Below are 17435 nucleotides of genomic sequence, written 5' to 3' on the forward strand. Positions count from 1 at the left end.
GTCACGGACAGGGACACTAACAAAAAGAAACTTCAAACCCTCAAATACAAACAGATGTAAGGCCTTTGGGGTTTAAAAGGTGGAGTGGAGGTGTAAAGCTCCACAGACACCCACTAATTCTACTACAAAGAGTAGACAAACTAAGGAACAGGCCTAAACAAACTGTAATCTGAAAAAACTCTCCTGAGAGATCAATCCTCTTTTTAATGATCCTTTAGTCACCCTCCTTCCCTCCACAATCATACACACTCTCTCACAACACACTCTTCAAACAAACCCAGAGAAAACAACTGAAGGTGTTGTCTTCTCTGTTGCACACACCTAACTGAGGGAAAGGAGCTCCTTTTATTGAGCAGCCAGGCTGATGAGCTCAAGCTGGGTACAATGAGGGCAGGTGCTCTCAATGATGGGCTCGTTAGGAGCCCTGGAGGTCACAGACTACCTCCATCTGTAACAATACAGTGACACTGTTTACATTTTGTCTCATTTTTTCACATAGTAACAGGGTCAGACAAAGAAAGAAAAAAACAATGACAGAGCTCAAGAAGAAGCTTTGAGAAAAAGTCTTGGAATACAACATCCTGGTGGAAGGAGATCAAATTGACGAGGAGTTGGCTTGCAGTCTCACAGAGGGCTATGTCCTTCCATTGGAGAGACATGAAGATGGTATTATAATTGTTAGAGTGGCACAGTTGTCTTTTAATTTTTGAACATAGTTTATGCTCATGATACTTCTGACCAGACATGATGTCTCCAAATTCATGGAGTATCTACTCGGTCACCTCTCATATAATCTCCTTTTACAGATTCCACATACAAATGTATGGTATGTTACTTGAGGTCTGGATTTTAAAATTGGGAAGTGGGCTGGTTGTCATTTGTAGTACGTTTGTAGTCTGAATATTATTGACCAATCAGGTATCAGCAGGGCTTCAGTGTGTGCAGGAATGTATGGAGGGAAAAAGAGGACAATTGGTCTAATGGCAAACTGTCTGTCTGTGGTAATCCCTCATTTATCTAACTCTATAAACAAGTCAACATGATAGTGCAGCTAACAATGTGTTCAGAATCAAATGTTAGCCTTTAGATACCCCAACGTCCCAGAATGCATCAGAAATGATGGATCTCACCTCCATTCAACAAACAAACTTTTGAAAACTTGTTTTCTTCTAATTGAAGAAAAAAAATGTAATGTCATTTTTGCAAACTAGAAAAGCTGTTAACTCATACAAATTATTGTGCAGTACAAATTCAACACATAAATACTCATGCATAACCCTCTGTTCCTTTCCTCTCCTTAATTCAACTTCAGGCTGAAGAGGTCTGTCTTTGACCAGGTCATGCTGGTCAGACGCTTGGAGGAGGAGCAGATCATCCTTGTGTGTCTCAACACATCAAGTACCTTCTTGGGGACATGCAAGAACTTGAGGAAGTCAAAGAACAGACTTTGGAGAGCATCAAAACCAGCAGTACGTACAAGACCTTCACATTTCAAAATGTTCATCCACTATTATCAAATTGTCTTACATCGGTAGATGTCATCTGATGTCCTTGAGACACCTTGTTCTCAAAAAAAGTTCAAGAACAGGAAATTCAACCTCTTACTGTATTATTTATTTAAGATTGACGAAGAACTTTATTTTGAACATGAACTTTGACTTTTAGAGTTTTCTTCTATTTCTGGGCCAGTAATCATTGCTGTCTGATATTGAAACTAATTCTTTTTTTAGTGGTGGTCACTGTAGCTGCAGCTGTGGTGGAGCCCCTTAGTTTAAACATAAGATGAGTTCTCTATGTGCTGGAAAAATTCATTGTAGAAAAGATAGTGTGTGCATGTTTTTCTGTTTCTGACATTTAGTATTTAGACAGTGGTTAAAACGTGGGGCTGCATCACTTTGTTTGTTCTGAGGGTTATAACTCCTCAGCAGAACACGGATTAAGAAAGTACTTCAACATTTCTGGAAACAGCTGATAAAAAGTTGTTCAATGAGGGAGTGACATTATTTTTTAATCTTTTCCCAACAAAATTTCCTCTACAGATTTCATTGACCTGACAGAGGATGCTTCACATGGGCTCATCAGTGTCCTCAATCGCAGGCTGCACTTACTCAGATGTCAACACAAAAAAGCAGTGCATGCATACAGCAGTGTAGCTGCTGTGGACTCTGATTTACTCTCCATACCAGAGGACAGTGAGGAGTGGTATAACAATGGCCTGATCCAGAGGAAGACGATGTGTAAGGCACAGAACACAAGGAAACACTCACTGCTACCTGCTTCCAATTTCATATTTCTTTACTTTCTTTATTTCTCTCTTGATTTAGATAATTATCCTTTCTGTTGTTTAATTCTTATTTTTCTGGATTAGTGAAGAAACATATTTTCTACATCAATTGTAGGTTTTGCTTTATTCTATCTTGTTCATTTAAGGGTTGTGTGTTTTGGCAGCAGATGTCTGATCTGCCCAAGTTATTTGGGGGCTGCCATCCATACTACTTAATATAATTTAGTATTATTTGGTGTTGGTATTGTTTTGTTATTTTCTTTCTGAGTGCAAACCCATTGATTCCCTTTTATCCTTTTCAGTTGCTGAGAGCCGACGGTGGTGGTTCCTGGTGTCCTGGTGGTGGTTTCCCCCTTATTGTGTGCCATGTATCCCTGGTCTTTAGTTGGCTCACCGTGTGAGTGAGTGTGATTACCACGAGTGATTGGGGTGTTTTTCTTCCCTGGGATCACCTATTCCTCGATCCATGCACCAGTGGTAAGTCAGCTCCTGAATAAAGTTCCCCCTTCCCTGTGTGTGTGTGTGTGTGTGTGTGTGTGTGTGTGTGTGTGTGTGTGTGTGTGTGTGTGTGTGTGTGTGTGTGTGTGTGTGTGTGTGTGTGTGGTATTTTTATTGTCATTTTACCATTGTTAAAATAAAAGGACGTATTGTTAAACTTGGAACCATGTCTCTGGCTCTTTAAGAGGTAGAACAAACCTGAGTGTCTTATATTCAAGCTTCCTCTTTCATTAATTATTTGGGTGAAATTCCCAAGGTGGCATTGCTGGCTCTAAAATCATTAAGGACAATTTGTACCTTTAACATAACATAAAATCTATCCTATCTCACCCTCGAGTTGCCACAAGTATATACAGAAGCGCAGAATAGTTACAGTGCGCTATGTACAAAAGTGCTGGGAATGAAGGTATTATACAGGATGTTAAAGTGGCAGGGATATTGCACAGTGTATTGCACAGAGTACAGAATATAGTTCAGTGATCAGAGGGAGGAGTTGTACAGGCTGATGGCCACAGGCAGGAATGACTTCCTGTGGCGTTCTGTGGTGCATTTAGGGGGGATCAGTCTTGCGCTGAATGTGCTCCTGTGTTTCACCAGCATGTTGTAGAGGGGTTGGTGGATGTTGTCCATGATGGCATGGAGCTTTGACAGAGTCCTCCTCTCTGTCACCACCGTCATAGTCAAGCTCCAACCCGACAACATCACTGACCTTACAGATCAGTTTATTCAGTCTGTTTGCATCCACTCCCCTCAGCCCTGCAGATGTTGAAGGATCTCAGCCTCCTCAGGAAGTAGAGGCGGCTCAGGACGTCTTTGTAGACGGCTTCAGTGTTCCTGCTCCAGTCCAATTTATTGTCACCCCCAGGTATTTGTAGTCCTCTTCAATGTCCACACTGGCCCCCTGGATGGGAACAGAGGTCACTGATGCCTTGTTCCTCAGATCCACAATCAGCTCCTTGGTCTTTGTCACATTGATTGTATAAGAGCCTATTATATAATCAATTGTGTAAAAACTCCGCCCTTATGGCACTGTAGGTACAAAAGATGGCAATTAAGTCTAGTGGAGTAAAAATTTGGACTGCAAAATTTGACTGTGAAATGTGATGAAGTGGTAAGGCAGCACAAACTACATATGTATGATCTCAGCAACGCACATTAGTACTCATTACTGTCGTAAATGTACTTACTTACCTTCCATTAACTTATTTGTCAGAAAACTCAATTTCATGTAGACTTCAGACTTTTGACCATACGGCCAAAATCCTGCACCAAGCCTTTAAGGGGGGCCTCCAAGCCTATACTCTCCCACATTTTCAGCTATATCCTATCAAAACAACAACAAAAACTAAGTAGCAAAAGACCAAACAAGCAGATAAACAGACAAGATAACAAAAAACAAACAAACAAACACAGGATATACAAAGTTTGCTGTACTGTGCCTTCAAAGTGCTCTCTGAGAGTACATCCTCAAGACCCCTCGCCCATGAAATGACAAAATCGAAGTTTTTGGTTTAGAGCTGAACCACATACATCATTGGAAAGGTCTTATTCGGGAGAGTAACATATGTCAAGATGAAGATTGTAAATGACCCCTGCTTTGTAATAATGACCTTTGAACCTTAACCTCAGGGCATGTTTGAAAGCTTATAAGTCAGCAACAAAAAGAGCTAAAGGCATGGGACCAACTGTTTTAGAGAGCTCTTAGACTCAGGTTTCATGTCAGGATATTCACCAACAGGGGTGCTATCAACAATAGGTAAAATGTGATTAAAACTACTTTTGATCAATTTACCAACAAAATATATGTTTAGATAATGACATACATGTATTACCCACCCATTTAAACTCCCAAGTATTTTCTGACTTTAGTATTTACTGCTTTAAATCCAAGAAACACACAGAAAGTTTGAAAAACTACAAGTCCCTAGCATTACGTCATTCATCGCGATTCAAATCAGCGCCATATTTGTAGTTCTTTAAGTTTCCAAAATTGTATGTTAAATAGGGTCCTGAAAAGATATATCCACTGAAAATATCATACATCTCTTGCAGCCGAAGTATTTATTGAACTGCACCTAGATGGTCAATGCAAAAAAAAAAGTGTATTTATTTGTTTGTGCAAGATATTTTGCCCATTACTGTAAAAACAGGAATTTGGGTAGGTAGACTTTATTAAACATTTCCTGCAGCCGAAGCAGAAATTGTGATGAAACTTAACGATTCATTTATAGTAAGGGAATGTGTCAGCTTTTTTGTGTATGTTTAAGCCATTATTCTACTACAGGAAGGGTTTTGGTATATCATTCCTCCCAGTTCAAAAGATTTATCCAGTTTTGTATATATTAGATGGGCGTACCAAATCTATATTACAGCCGAAGTACTAGAAATATTAAATCTTGATTTAAAAAAAATATTTTAAAAAATTAGAGATGGTAGGTTATTCGATTTATTTGAGACAAAATAGACAGAATATACAGTTTTGTACAGCTTCCGCATTCCACCTATGACTGACACCAAAGGCAGCCAATGGGAAGAGCATGACTCTTCATTCATCTGAACCTATTATATACAGTCTATGGTCTGAACCAGGAGCAATTTCATACCAAACATTCTTATGTACAAACCATAGAACAACACTAAATCCTTCATGTCAAACCATGTCTGGCTGTTTTTTTTTTTTTTTTTGGACTGCTACATTGGGTGTATACTTATATATTAAATCCCTCTTATAATTTTTTCAATACATTTCCAATATTTATTTTCCTGTTCTGCAGAATGAAAGAAAAATAAAGGGGATGTCTGTTATTTCTGTTAGTTGAATTAGTTTAGTATTTGTTACCATTGTATTGTGGAGCAAGTCTTCATCAATCAATCAATCAATCAATCAATCTTTATTTGTATAGCACCAAATCACAACAAACGTTATCTCAGGACGCTTTTACAAACATAGGAGGTCTAGACCACTCTATGTCAAATTATGAACAGAGACCCAACTTCAAGACAGGGTAAGACTCAGTCTGACCCACCTTAATCCATCATGAGCATTGCACATCACAGTATTTAGCTAGTTACAGTGGTGAGGAAAAACTTCCTTTTAACAGGCAGAAACCTCGAACAGAACCAGACTCATGTTAGACAGCCATCATGCCTCGACTGAGTTGGGTCTGGAAAGACAGATAGAGGGGAGTAAGAGAGAGAGGTGATAGTGATGAGACGAGTAGTAGAAGCTGTTGCCGCTGGAGTCCAGCACGTCCGTATCAGCTGGAGTCCAGAACGTCCACAGCAGGAGGACGTCTACGGCAGCTCAGAGGAATCTACAAGACAAGGGAGCTCAGGGACTCCAGAAAGATCTATGGTTAGTAATTTTAATGGGACAGGGAGAGTTAAAGTAAGTGATGAAGGGGTTTGGTGGAAGGGGGTGAGCTAGGATCCCAGTGTGTTAGTGCGCCAGTTCCCCCGGTAGTCTAGGCCTATAGCAGCATAACAAAAGCTGGTCCAAGCCTGATCCAGCTCTAACTATAAGCTTTATCAAAAAGGAAAGTTTTAAGTCTACTCTTAAAAGTGGAAAGGGTGTCTGCCTCCCGGACCTTGACTGGTAGATGATTCCATAGGAGAGGGGCCTGGTAACTAAAGGTTCTACCTCCCATACTACTTTTAGAGATTTTAGGTATAACTAGCAAGCCTGCATGTTGGGAGCGTAGTGTTCTAGAGGGGTAATAGGGCAAGTCTTGTCAATTTTTATTTTATTTTTTTTTACGTTTGCACATGTCTGGACTGTGTATAGTCAATGTGTGAAATTGAGAGCAGTTAGTTGAATGAATATTCATGGGAGAAGTCTATAATGTGAATTTCTTGATTAATGGATTTTCATTCAATTTTCTTTGGTAATCTTGGTAATCTTTGTTGTTCAAGTTTACAGATAGAGCATCACATGTTCGTGTATAGCCCAGAAGCTTCCATGGCTGTAAATAAGCAAAAAGGACATTAGGAAAAAAACTGCTACAACTACTTACTATAGGTCTCTACAACCTCAGGTGTTCCACCTCTGTTAGACCGGATCTACCTAGTCAGTATATGTGGTCGATACTTCAGTTGGAGAGATGAGTATATAAGTCCTCCAACTGACCCGCACAAAACACTATAATATATTGTTCCACTTGTATTCTAAAATTTAGCTGAGACATCTCACAAACACACAGACCAGTCCCCCACGATGGCAGTAGCAGCATTTACAGCACATAAAGAGCCATGCAAGTCTCATAGTTCGACACAACATGATCCTGCAGATATTTACGTGTACCTAAATTCAGGAGAAAGGAGAAATTCAAAAGGTGTTTTAAATGAGACCTTCAAGAATAAAACAAAAACAGACAAGGTATGTGCAAAAACTTTACTGAAATTCAGCAAACAGAAAACATGGAATGTAAACACATGTAGATAAATATATAGGTGCAACAGGCCAATCAACTTTAGTTAGCAGAGCTTTCTGGTCGCTCGACACTCATGCCGACACCTGGTTGGCTGAACCAGAGAAGGAACAGACTAAAGAGTGGTGGTGTGGTTCTGAAATTCACTGGCTAGCTCCCATGTGTCCTCCCAGGTTTTACCACTGCAAAAAAGTGAAAGAGAGATGGAGAAGGTAAATATGGTCAGAAGCGACGAGTGGCTTAAAAAAATCATTGTTATCTACAGTAGTGTGGTTTATCAGTGAGTGTATGAACTACAGTGCAGACTCAGAAACTCAAAGACACTCAGAAACAGACCCCTGTCCCTATTAAACAGGGCTCAACAGTTTGTAGGTAACACCATTCACCCCTCTCCTGGTTCATGAGCAGGTCTCTACTTTGACAAAATGATAACACTGTCCCTTAAAACATCAGTGCAGGTCATGATTTATCCAGTGCTTTGTGTACAGTTCACTTCCATTAAGAAGTGACAAAAATAAAAAGTATAATATCAAATGAGTGGTCAGTCATTTGATATTTCCAGGTGAAAACAAGGCAAGCGTTTGATTGATCAATCAAAAAGTCTGTATGTATAAATGGCACTAGTTCATAAAAATGTCATGTGCAATGTTTTTGTTTGTGCATGTGTGTGTATCTCTGGCCTATGTGTGCAGCATGGTTGAGGCCAGAATTAAAAAAAAGAATTTCCCCTCAGGAATTATTTTAGTATGTTGTTCTCCCTGTCATCACAAGACACCTAACATAACGAGCAGGTCCAGACCCTACTCTTTGTTATATTATTAGACATAACATCAAGATAAGATTATGTCTCATGTTTGTCCACCATGAGCAGAGCCTTGCCACTGTTACTTGCTAAATGTTGCAAACTTCCTTTATCAGGCAGAAACCTGAAGGAGTATTTTGACTCAACATCTCAAAATGGTCATACCTACATCAGGCACTGCAGCTCTTTTCCAAATGATATCTAGTAGCATTCTAAGTTTGTGTGTGACCTACAACTTCAGACACTAAGTGTACCTGATAAAGAATATCCTAGGTATTACTTTGGACAAGATACAAACCTTCCTAAAATACTCTTGTATAGTCATAGGAGGGATAGGAGGGACATTGCATGAGGGGGACAATTGGGTATTTTCTCCCTGAAACCTCAGCCCAGGGAAATGCTGCAGGTATAAAAGAAAAACTAATTAAAGCCGCAATCGGCGATGAACCTGCCCTCGCACACCCGCGGCCACCGCCTACACGAGCCGCTGCCACATGTAAACCGTCGCCTGATTTTTGCCATCACATGATGCGAAAGCAAGATCTGAGAGTATATACTGCCTCAGGTGGTGCAAATGTTCCAAGTTTTTGGCAGATTGCCAAGAAAACCTAAAAACTTGACAGTGTGCCACGCCCACAATTTTAGTCTGAACAGAATTCCTTTCACAATAATTTAATCCCCAATATTTCTGCTATAGAATGTGCCTTGTTTGGACTGAATTGGAGAAAAACTCTAGGAGGAGCTTTCAAAAGTACACAGCAAATTTAGCATTTTGGAATAAACTCCCTGGGAGTCAAAAACTACTACATTTTAGTGTACATGTGAGACCATCGAATAAACTCAAAAGCAGTGTGAAAATCACTATTTTTTTTTAGTTAAACTTGAACCCCTTTTTCTGAGTTAGAATGTACTCCTCAGGTGTTGAAGTTATAATCTCATTTGTAGTACATGCAACACAACATGTGAGTTCATTCAGATATACCATAAATAACTCATAACCAGAGTTAGGGGGAACACTTAAAATGTGTTTATTTCAACCCTTTTTAGGATTCACAAATTTTAATTATTCATATATTTCATGTAAAAATGACTGGGCAATGTACAGTTAAAGGTGACATATCATGCAAAATGGACTTTTTAATGGTTCTCTACCTGAAATATGTGTCCCTGTCTACAAACCCCCCGAGAATGAAAAAAATCCATTCTGCCCCTGTTCTGATTTCTCCACCTTTCTGTAAATGTGTGTGAAACGAGCCGTTTCAGACTTCAGTGTTTTTGTTACGTAACAACAATATCCGGTCTGTCACGGAGTCAGAGCTCAGAGCTCGGAGCTTGTTCAGCCCATAGACTGTATAAAATAATACTGAATCCCTCCCCCGTTTTTCATTACCTGCACAAATGTGTGCTAACAAGGAGCTTAGGAGGGAGGCATGCTAGTTGTAGGCTGTCTTAATAAACACAGAGGTCGGTTTTACTCCCCAGTGTCTGCAGATTTGAAGATCTAGTGGATGATTTTTATTTATCATGGATAAGTGCTAGCGCTAGTGTTGAGCATCGTTGAACGCAGCAGTCTTGTTGCATGTAGAGCATAAGCAACGCTTGACTCGGTCTTGTTCTTTAGCCATTGGCATATTTATTGAGGCCAAAAGGTTTCATCATAAAATACTTTCATAGTAACGGAGCTGCAGGTGCCGTACCTGCTCTCCTCTTCATCAATACAACAACTGCGCATGGGACGTGATGACGTCACATCTGAACACGTTCAATATAACATTAAGCAGAACATTGCAGTACACTGAGCAAGGGCGCCATCTGGTGACAACATTTAACACTCCCACTCGCTCTTAGCTCACTAGGTTATACAGAAACAAAACAACAGAAGTAAGGTTTCTCCTTTTACCTTAACAATATGAACACACTCTTTTATGCACTTTTAAGTACCAAACATGTCCTGAGCAAACTTCCTCAGTTTTAGCTTTGTAGCTGGCTTTGTCATTACATCTGCAATCATTTGCTCAGTAGGACAGTATTCCAAGATTACTTTTCCATTGTTTACACTTTCCCTTATGAAATGGTACTTAATATCAATATGCTTGCACCGTTGTCTGTTCACTGGGTTTCTGGCTAATGATATAGTACCTTGGTTATCTTCATACACTTTTGTTTGTGCATATTTGTATTTGTCAATACCTTTGAGTAGCTGTCCCAAATAAATACACTCCTGTATAGCTGACGCTAGGGACATGTATTCTGCCTTGCATGTTGATAATGCTACTGTTGGTTGTTTCCTTGTTTTCCATGAGATTAAAGAGCTTCCTTTACATAGACTAACACAATATCCTGATGTACTGCGTCTGTCTGTTACATCTGATGCCCAGTCAGCATCACTGTAGACTCTTAGACCTAGTTTATCTGTGTCATCTCTTTTGAAGAATAACTCCTGTTCTGCTGTACCTTTGAGGTATCTGAACACGTGTTCTACTGTGTTCCAGTGTTCTTCTGTTGGTTCAGCTAAGTGCTGAGATAGTTTACTGACCACAAAGTTTATATCTGGTCTTGTGCATGTGGACAAGTAAATTAAACTTCCCACTGCTTCTCTGTACTTTCTTGGATCTTTCATTTTCTCTGCATTTTCTGTGAACTCAAGTTTTGGTTCACATGGGGTCTCTCTGGACCTGCAGTCCTGCATTTCAAACCTCTCCAAAATCTTTCTCACATATCTCTGTTGTGACATTTTGACCTGACCTTCTGTTTGGTCAAAATCTATTCCCAGAAAATGTTTCAACTTCCCTAAGTCTTTCATGTTGAACCTTTCAGTTAGCATGCTTTTTACACTCTTCAGTATACTCTCGTTACTAGCTGCTATGATCAGATCGTCAACCCATATGATCAGTATTACCTTTTCATTGTGGTTTTCTTTTGTATACACACAGTGATCTGCAGGGTTCTGTGCAAAATCATTTTCAGTCAAACATGTGTGTAACATAGCATTCCAGTTGCGACCTGACTGTTTTAAACCATAAAGTGACTTATGCAGCTTAAATACAAGCTTTCCACCTGTTTCTGACTTTTGTTCATAACCCTCTGGTTGCTCAATATAGATTTCACGATCAATCGGTGCATGTAAATAGGCTGTCTTCACGTCCATTTGGTGTAAGACTAGACTCTCTTGTGCTGCCTTTTGCATGACCACTCTTACACTTGTCATATCAGCTGTGGGCGAGAATGTCTCCTCATAGTCAATTCCTGGTTTTTGGCTGTAGCCTTTTGCTACAAATCTTGCCTTGTATTTGTCTGATCCATCAATGTCACTTTTGAGTGCGTAGACCCATCGGCCCCCCACTGTCTGTTTGCCCGGTGGTAAATGGGTGAGGCTGAAAGTCTCGTTCTCCTCAAGTGATCGGATTTCCTCATCCATGGCGTTTTTCCAGTGTCTTGACCTGTTTGACACTATGGCTTCTTGGTAAGTTTGAGGACTGTCAGATATTGCTCTATAACACGAGTCAACACATGTTTGTAATTTGTCCTCTGCATCCTCAGTCTCAAAATCTTGTAAGCGAACTGGTTTCTTTTTGGTTCTCTGTGGGTTCCGTCTGATCTCAATCTCAATGTCTTTACCTGGCTGTGTGCCTTCAGTCTGTTCAGGTAAATTCTCTTGAGTACCACTTTGAATGTCCTGACCGGGTGCATTTTCCACCTTTTCATCAACATCTACTTTGCTGTCTTTTTCTCTGGTATGGACATTTCTGTCATCACATTCTGTGTATGACTCAGGTGTTTGCGTTTCTTTTTCTTTGGCTATCTTGGTTGTAAACTTTACCAACCTGTGTTTTTGAACCTTTTCTGTGTTGGGATAGTACACTAGGTAAGCTGGGCTGTTTTTATCATAGCCGATAAAAATACCTTCCTCACACCTAGAGTCTAGCTTCCCTTTCTGTTGTTTATAAGTAAAACACATTGAACCAAATTTCTGTAGCTTGGATATGTTTGGTTCTTTACCTGTAAACAGCTCGAATGGTGTTTTCTTTGTGCGTCTACTGTAGCACCTGTTTCTCACATAAGCTGCTGTTTGCATGGCGTAGTTCCATAGTTTATCTGGTAACTGGCTTTCTAACAGTAAACATCTACTCATGTCACAGAGGGTTCGCCAACCTCTCTCTGCTGTCCCATTTTGGTGGGGTGAATAAGGTGCAGACGTCTCGTGTCTAATCTTATTCTTTGTTAATAGTGCCTGGAAGTCTCGGTTAGTGAACTCTGTGCCGTTGTCTGAACGGATACACTTGACTTCTCCATAAGGTGCTACATCTGCTAAGAACCTTTCTGTAGCTTTCAATGCATCACTTTTGGACCTTAGAAAGTACACAAACATAGTACCTGAGTAGTCGTCAGTAAAAGACTGTGCATACTTATACCCTTCTATGCTTGCTGTTGGCATAGGGCCGGCTAAGTCAGTGTGAACTAGTTGTAAGGGTTTATTAGCCTTTCTGTCTGGCTCCCTACTTCTCGTCTGAGTGAATTTGCCTTGTGTACAGACTTCACATAACTGAGCTGATCTGACAGCACTCCCTTTTATCTCCATGCCTCTCACTACACCTTGTAAATTTTGTACATCTTCAAAATTACAATGACCCAAAATTTCATGCCAAGATTGAATGTCGTGACATCCTTTACACTGATCAACATTCTTCTCAACAGTTGGTAAGTAATACAAATTTCCACTCTCGTGGATGTCAAACCTGCTACCGTCCTTGGTAGTCATGTGACTGTCACCTTTCTGAAACGTGATTGTTGCTCCTCCATTTGTTGCTCTTGCCACTGAGAAGATGTCATGTGGGTATGAAGGCATGTACAGTGCATCCCGTAGTTGTGCACTGTGTTGTCGTCCAGTGTTGTCTTGTAGACATATGGTTGCTGTTCCTCTCCGTTGTGCTATTCCACTGCACTTTGTCCCGTCAGCTAACTCCACTGAATGGGTCTTCGGCTGGAACGAGTTGTCGAAACTTTTAAATTTTCCGATGTCGTTCACAATGTGGGATGTTGCTCCTGTGTCCATCATGATACCTTTCATCTTTATGTTGTCTGATGACCACTTGTTCTTTGTGTGCTTGGCCTTGAAGAGATGGTCTTGGTCGTTATCCTGTTCCTCTACGACTTTTCCGATATCATCTCGTCCTCCCTTTTTCTTGCAAACGGATTCTTGGTGTGTGTTATTTTTGCAGTAGTTGCACCACACTTTTCGATAACATTGTCTTGCCTTGTGCCCTTTTAGTCCACACTTATAACACGACACGCTAGCATCTACATCTTTTCTGTTGCTGGTGTGTGTCTTGGTGGGGGCTCGACCTTGCCTTACATATGTTTTCATCACATTATCTGTGGGTTCTGCCGTGTTCATTTTCTCTGCCTCTTCATAGATCCGTAGTCTTCTTTTAAAGTCTGTGAATGTGACAGTATCTTCGTTTTGTGTTATATGGACAGCTAGTGGCTTGAAATAGTCTGGTAGCCCGTTTAATATCATGGCTACAGTCAGTCCATCACTTAAAATCTCACCCGCGTCCCGCAGAGCCGTTATGGTGTTCTCTGCTCTTATCAAATAGTCAGTGACACTTTCATTATCTGCCATACGTAGCTTGGTCAGTGATGTGTACAAGTTTATTATCCGTGGCTTACTTGTTCCGGAATAATGCTCTCTCAGTATCTTCAGAGCTTTCCTGCCATCGTCAGCAGCTTCGTGTCTGATCAGCGATAGGCTTTTGTCGTCTATCAGTCTTATTAGCTCGGCATAGCAGTCAGCATTTTTCTTTCTATCTTCGGCTAGCTGCTCTTCAGTAGCGCCGGTGGGCTCATTCAAGATAGTCTGCTTTAGCTTCAGAGTATGTAAGCAGCCTAAAAATCTTGTTTCCCAAAGTTCATACTTATCTTCTGATCCATCGAACAGAAGTTGTGGTGCCATGAGTCCCGTTGCTCTAGACGCCATTTTTGTTCGCGCCAATCTTTCAGCGTGGTCCTTTAGCTTGACGAACTTTTATAAAGCTGAGCTTACTTATCAGTCTCATTGGCCTCCGCGTAATACGTCGCGTTAAACTTCTTCCGGGAAGACGTTCACTTATCTCCAAGCTGGTCCTTTAGTTGTAGAAGCTCCGTGTACTACTTCACGTTAAACTTCTTCCGGAGAAACTAACATGCTACCTTGTTAGCTTGTGTCCAACTTTACCTGGGCCCATAACCTGTTGAGCATCGTTGAACGCAGCAGTCTTGTTGCATGTAGAGCATAAGCAACGCTTGACTCGGTCTTGTTCTTTAGCCATTGGCATATTTATTGAGGCCAAAAGGTTTCATCATAAAATACTTTCATAGTAACGGAGCTGCAGGTGCCGTACCTGCTCTCCTCTTCATCAATACAACAACTGCGCATGGGACGTGATGACGTCACATCTGAACACGTTCAATATAACATTAAGCAGAACATTGCAGTACACTGAGCAAGGGCGCCATCTGGTGACAACATTTAACAAGAGATAAAGTCAATTATATGGAATACTTTGAAACCTGGAAAAAGTGACTAAGTGACTATGTACCATATTAGGTGATGACACAATTGACCTTAGAAAAAAGCTGATGAGTTGATGTGACTTTTCTGGTATTTGGGAGATTGAAACAAAGTAAGTTTTGAATGTGTAAAATGTATTGTTAAAGTCACAGCAGGACTGAAGATTCACAGTTATGTATCTCATGTAGTGATGGGCAACGGATGTGAGACAATAAAGTCAACACCTACATGTGAATTTTGACATATTGTGTGGATTGAAAGTGTTAGGATACTCTACGGATGAAAAATCACTAATTAGAAGTGGTTTAATTAGATAAACTAGAACCCTGGACACCTGTACACCACAGTTGACATGCAGTAAATTATGTTTTTATGAATATTGCCAAACATTTTCAACTAGGCTTCCGTGCTCACCGTGGCGGCCCTCCTACTCGTTGCAGCCTAGCCCTTGTGGCTCCCGTTGCCGGTGACGGCCGGGTATGGGCCCAATGCTCCAGCGCTATCCATTTTTTAAAATTATTATTATAACCTTTATTTAACCAGGAAATGCTCATTGAGTTTAAAAATCTCTTTTCCAAGAGAGTCCTGGCCAAGATAGGCAGCAGCACAGTTACAGAGTTACAAATAGACAATAGACATAAATACAAATAGCAGACGCATACAACAGCTACACAACAGGTACCTCCAGACAAACAGCCTGAGTGACATTTAAACAAAACATCTACAGACAGATGCTTCAGCCTCCAAGTCGTTTAAGGACCGCTTCAAAGCATTCAAAGATATCATGTCAGACAGTTTTAGATCCTTCTGTAAAGCATTCCAGGTGGAGGGAGCAGCAAACCTGAAGGCCTTTTTCCCCAAGTTCAGTCCTGACCCTGGGAACAGATAGTAATAAAAGATCCTGAGATCAAAGATTATGACTTCCTGAGTTCTTTTGTGCAATATAAGCGAGGAGGTAAGAAGGAAGTAGTCCTAGGATGCATTTATAAATAAGAAGATGCCAATGTTTTTTCCTGCGTGACGACAGGTAGGACCATCCTCTCTGGAGTACAGCACACAGTGATGAGTCATCGTTTTAAATTTGGTGATAAACCTCAAAGCTCCATGATATACAGTATTTGCATGATATGCATTTATATAAAACATCACCGTAGTCCAGCGCAGACAGAAAAGTAGCAGCAACCAGTTTTTTCTTTGCTTCAAAAGAAAGACATGATCTAATTCTAAAATAAAAACCCAGCTTTAATTTCAACTTTTTTAGCAAGCTGCTGGATGTGAGGGTTAAAGGTTAAAGTGTCATCAATTAAAAAATGCCAAGGTATCTGTAGTGGGAGACAAGTTCAATCTGGATCCCCTCACAGGTGCATATTGATGGCAGGTTTGCAGGCTTTGATTTTTTGTTGAAGAACAGCATAGTTTTTGTCTTATCAGCATTTAAAACAAGTTTTAAATCATAAAAATGTGGTTGAATTGTATTAAAAGCAGTTTGTAACTGTGTCAGGGCCTGATCTGGGGTGGGTGCAGAGCAATACATTACAGTGCCATCGGCATAAAAGTGGAAATTTGCATTAAGAACATTATGATGTATCGTGTTGATATAAATAATGAATAAAAGGGGTCCTAAGACTGATCCTTGAAGCACACCTTGAGAAAGCAAAAGCATGCCAGAGGTAATTCCACCAGCCTGCACACATTGTGTGTGACCTGTCATGGAGGTAGTTATCAAACCAGCCGACTGAATGATCAGACAATCCTGTAAGGCTCAGTCATTGTTTCAGTAACTTGTGGTCAACTGTATCAAAGGCCTTAGACAGGTCAATAAAAAGGGCTGCATAATACTGCTTATTATCTAAAATGTCACTAAAATCATTGAAAACTTTAAGAGATGTCATGATCCTCATCATGGCAGCCCTCCCCTCTCCCTCTTTGTGTGTGTGTTTTGTCATTTCCCTGTCTGTGACTCCTCCTCCTGTGTCTCTTCCCCTTGTTTGTTTCTTGTGGGTGAATGTGGGCGGGGTTTCCAATCAACAGGCAGCACCAGGTGAAGCCATTCACTAATCAACCCTCTACTATAAAGCCTCTGGATTTCCTCCTACTCATCACCAGATCGTACTTCAGTTTTCAGTGGTATTCTGAGTCCGTGGCTACTCAAGCGTTTATGTTTTGCTTGTCTTTGTGTGTGTTTGGCTGACGTCCTTGTGTGTTTCCATCTTGCTTCAGAGACTGCCATGCATGCTTCCCGCTCTCGTGCTGATCACTTCCCTGTCTGCTGCTGAACCTGCCTGCCTTTGCCTGAGCTCCAGTTACCCTCTGTGTGAGTACGCCGGAGAGAGGGACTGCTCCACTCTGTACTCACGGTGCCATTACCACAGGGTGAACTCCAAATAAAAGACTTGTATTTTCACAATCCATCTTTGCCTGAGTTCTGCTTTTGGGTCCAGTCCTGGTTACAATCCATAACAAGAGATGCTGTAACTGTGCTGTGTTTTCTCCTGAAACCTGATTGAGATGCTGCTAAAATGTTGTTACTGTCTAAAAATTCCTTCAATTGATCACTGATAAAAGTTTCAAGGGCTTTGGCCAGGACAGATAATTTGGAAATGGGCCTATAATTATTTAAAATAGTGGCGTCACCCCCTTTTAGAAGGGGGGGAAACAAAGGCAGAGTTCCAGACTGAGGGAATGACATTTGTTGCTATGGAGAGGTTGAAAATGTGTGTCAAGGGCGGGGCAATGAAATCAGCTGCTAATTTTAAAAAGTAGGGCTCCAATTTGTCTGGACCAGCAGATTTTGTTGTGTCCAAGTGCCTGAGGGCTTTATGTGCCTGAGAAGTTAAAATTTCATCAAAGCTAAAAGGTTGATTTGGTAATGCC

General features: G+C 40.7%; 2 long non-coding RNA genes across 2 annotated transcripts; both read left to right on the forward strand.

The window, feature by feature from the left end:
* Nucleotides 1-502: 502 nt before the first annotated feature.
* LOC117822583 lies at nt 503-2823 on the forward strand. Its single transcript, XR_004633217.1, has 4 exons — nt 503-666; nt 1313-1469; nt 2040-2237; nt 2587-2823. It is a non-coding gene; the product is annotated as an uncharacterized LOC117822583 (long non-coding RNA).
* A 13823-nt stretch (nt 2824-16646) lies between these two features.
* Nucleotides 16647-16970, forward strand: LOC117822619. Its single transcript, XR_004633225.1, has 2 exons — nt 16647-16688; nt 16782-16970. It is a non-coding gene; the product is annotated as an uncharacterized LOC117822619 (long non-coding RNA).
* Nucleotides 16971-17435: the final 465 nt, after the last annotated feature.

Source organism: Notolabrus celidotus, chromosome 1 (genome assembly GCF_009762535.1).
Source record: "Notolabrus celidotus isolate fNotCel1 chromosome 1, fNotCel1.pri, whole genome shotgun sequence".
NCBI lineage: Eukaryota > Metazoa > Chordata > Actinopteri > Labriformes > Labridae > Notolabrus > Notolabrus celidotus.